Genomic DNA, 4047 nt, shown 5'->3' on the forward strand with positions numbered 1-4047 from the left:
ACCTCTTCAGATAGCTCATTCCATATGTCCATAGCATCTCTATAAAAAAGTATTTTCACAAAACTAGGGAATACTTCTCTAATGAAAGGAGACACTGCCAGCACAGATAGTTGGAATTTAGTAAATAATTATATATCATTGGTGAATATCAAAATGATTTATACAAGATGCTTGTGTTGCAAATGTATTAGAACTGTATTCCATGTGTATATCAAACTGCTTGTACAGACGTGTGTGCTGAAAATGTATTTGCAAAGTGCTGTGCTTGAAATGTAACCACAGTGTGTCCTACTTAACATAGGAAATTGGAGTGTTAACCTCAGTCCAGCAAACATTAGAAAAATATCTGACATTAAATTACCTTATAGGTTATGCAATAAAGAGGCTACCTCTCAAGTTTTCAATGCAGCTAGAGACACAAAGTCTGTACTAGGAAGCTTTCTGTATTGTCCTTGGAGTGAACTAGTTGCTGCTTTTGAAGCATGAAGGAATGCAATTGTTTTATGACTTCCAGCATCTGCCAAAGATCTGAGCAAAAGCTCTTGCCAATATATTTTTACAGGTAGATGTGAAATACTGCCAGCTTCTGGCAATGGGGGTTTAGGCCTGGGAACTAGAAGACAGATGACCAAAAATGATGTCATTCTGCAAGCTATCCCAGCAGAAATATTTTAGATATTAATTTGAGAAGTCTCTTAGTGAAACAGAGCATTCTGCATTCTGTCTTGGACTTGACAACAACAACAAGAAAAAGCATTCACCACATCTGCTTTGCTCTAAATAGTAAGTTACTAGGGAATAGTATAATTCTCTTAGCTACAGTCAAGAATATAGTGAAGTTTAGTTTAGATGTTTTTCTTTATTTGTGTGAGCCTGTGCTGCAATGTAATTTTAAATATTTCCTGTGGTTTTAAACTCTGATGTCACTGTGAATATATATTTAATATTGTCTTATTCTTTTATTATTTATTATTAAATATATTTAAACCTTTCATTATGGCTGATCTTTATAGAGATATTTAAGTTCTGAGAGTGCTTACATATTTATTTGGTGACACTGTGTGGGTCACTCCTAACAGCCTAGCTCTTGGTCAAACTACCATTTGTATTACTGTTAATATTACACAGTAAAATTAGACACCCTTTGTTAAGGCCCTAAAGTAGCTGATAAGGAGTGACAGCAGTGGAAACTACCTTATAGTCTGGGCAGAAGGTGGCATAGCTAGTAAACCTGTGCCAGCCTTTCCCAGGTGTGCATGTGTGTGTGTGTGTGTGTGTGTGTGTGTGTGTGTGTGTGTGTGTGTGTGTGTGTGTGTGTGTGTGTGTGTGTGTGTGTAAATCAAACCTCAAAGAGTGTGTGTGCCAGCTTCTTGGGCAGGGACTCAAAGCACTAGTTGGACAGAGAGGATGCTGGAGGTCTTTGCCTGGTCACTTACCTAAGACCTCAACTCTAAAGCAGTGCCAGTGAGGTGTCTTATTGGGGATCTGTAGGAAGAGTGAGAAACTGTACACCCACCTTCGTGGAGGCTCTCAATAAAAATTTACCCAAACAACAGAGACCCCCAAGACAGAAATGCACTCGACCACCACAACACAACACCAACACCAGAACACATAGCTCACCACCACAGTGTGCCCCTCAACCTAAGCCCTTAAGGCAAAACACTTTGCCCGGTGTACTAATCATAGGAGATTCAATTGTGAGGCACATTGCTGTCCCACTCACTAGGCTGAACAAGAAGAAAGTGACAGTCAGTCGTCTATCAGATGCCAGGATCCACCACATAACACATGCATTCAGGTCACTCCACAACAAGTACAAATATGACTCATTGTCCATGTGGCTGTGAATGACCTGAGAAGTACCTCCCTGGACTATATGAAAAGAGATGTGCTGGAACTCTCATATTATGTGGCCCAGGCAGGTATGACCCTAGCCCTGAGCAGTATTCTACCATCACCCAGAATTATACCACAGTACAAGCAGAAAATGACTGACTTCAACAACTGGCTAAGTTTCTGGTGTTATTCTAAGGGGATCCAGTATCTGTCTGCCTGAAACGACATGATCAACAGACCTTGATGCTTTGCCAGAGATGGAGTGCATCTGTCACCCCGGGATTCTGGGTACTGGTTAAGAATCTTGCCACCCTTATAGTGCCTTTTTAGGCAGAGTTCCAAAGACCAAAATTTCACCGTAACAGCTACAAACAAATGCAATCTGGGGGTCATGCTGCTCAATGCTAGAAGTCTAAATCTCAAGATGCACTCACTCAAAGCTCTCCTCAAAATGGAGAATGTCGACATCTGTGCTGTAATGGAGACCTGGTTTAAAGAGGCAGAAAGCACCCCTGCACTCCAAGGCTACAACTCATTCCATAACTTTCGGCCACAGAATATGGCTGGAAGTTCCAAAGGCGGTGCTGTCTCCATATTCTTAAAGGATACGCACACCTCTAGACTGGTAGCCCAGCATAATGCATCTGAGATACTTCAGGTACAACTAACACTGGTTAAGATAGCAGTATAAGTCATAGCCAGCTACAGAATCAAAACATGTCTCTAGACTCTCACTCCAAGTTCCTAAGCACCCTGGAATCTATCAAGGTCGAACCTGATACTCTCATACTGGGTGACTTCAACTACCCTTCCATCAACTGGGAATACTATTCAATTACCAATTCACAGGCCCAGTGCTTTTTGAAATTTAATAATTCCAATGCCCAGGACCAGCACATTCTGACCCCCACTAGAGAGAGCAACATCCTTGATCTAATTATCACCAACACGGGAGACTGTTGCTCCACACATATAGTCAATTCTTCCCTGGTTAAATCTGACCACAAACTGATCACCATGGAAATCTCCATCTCAACTACAAGCCCCCGCTAAGGTGACCACCCTGAAAAACTTCTCTAAAGCTGACTTTGGGCTCCTAAAAACAGAGGTGGCTAACTTCTTGACACCCATGCCAATGGAAAATAGCTGCATAACTGCCAAATCATACACCAATGCACTGTATGAGTACGTACACAAATGCATGGACCTTGCCATACCAAATAGATTTAAGACGCTCTCCTCCAAAAAAAGGAAGGCAATCTGGTGGTCCCCAGCCATCAATAAACTCTAAAACAGAAGGAAGAAACTGTTACAGAAAAAAATGAAGTCACATGACTGGAAATTCTCTCTTATCAGTCTCAACAAAAAGCTGAGATCCGTTATCATATCCACTAAAGCCAGCTATGAAGGCAGAATTGTGGTTGACACCAAAAACAACTACAAAGCCTTCTATAGCTATATCAAAAACCTCCAAGGTAATACCCAGATTTGCTCTGAGATATTGCACAATGGCACCTCCAACACTGCGCCAACAGATATAGCCAACATACTGGTTGACAGATTCAATGCCAGCTTTACCCCCCCCCCCAGGGCCCTATCACAATACCAGAAGAAAGCCTGGTACCCACCATTTCTGCAGCACAGGAAAAAGCTGCATTATCCAAAGCCAAAGCTACAGTGTCCATGGGACCTGATAATATCCCTGGCTTCTGTAAATGAACTACAAAATGAACTGGCACCACATCTGTGTGCCCTGCTCAATCACAGCCTTACGTCAGGCTATGTCCCTAATGAATGGTGCACTGCTACAGTCATCCCAGTCCATAAAGGGGGAGCAACTACAGACCCTGGAAACTATCGCCCCATTAGCCTGATTAGTCTTGTATGCAAAGCTATGGAGTGCATCATCATGGACCTGCTTAACAAAGATATAGGCAATCTACAAACTCTTGACCCCACACAGTTTGGCTTTGTCAAGGGGAGATCCTGCCTGCTGAACCTGGTTGACTTCTTTGAGGTAGTCACTAAGGCTATGGATGATGGTAAGGCAATGCATACAGCCTACCTTGACCTGGCCAAGGCCTTTGATACCATTCGCCACTCAGGTATCACTGATAAACTCACCAAACTAGGCATCAATCCTTACATCACTAGGTGGGTTGCAAATTGGCTCTCAGACAGGACCCACAGAGTGAAAGTTGTGGATTC

Source organism: Protopterus annectens, chromosome 5.part0, assembly GCF_019279795.1.
Source record: "Protopterus annectens isolate FY-2018-M chromosome 5.part0, PAN1.0, whole genome shotgun sequence".
In the NCBI taxonomy this organism is placed as follows: Eukaryota; Metazoa; Chordata; order Ceratodontiformes; family Protopteridae; genus Protopterus; species Protopterus annectens.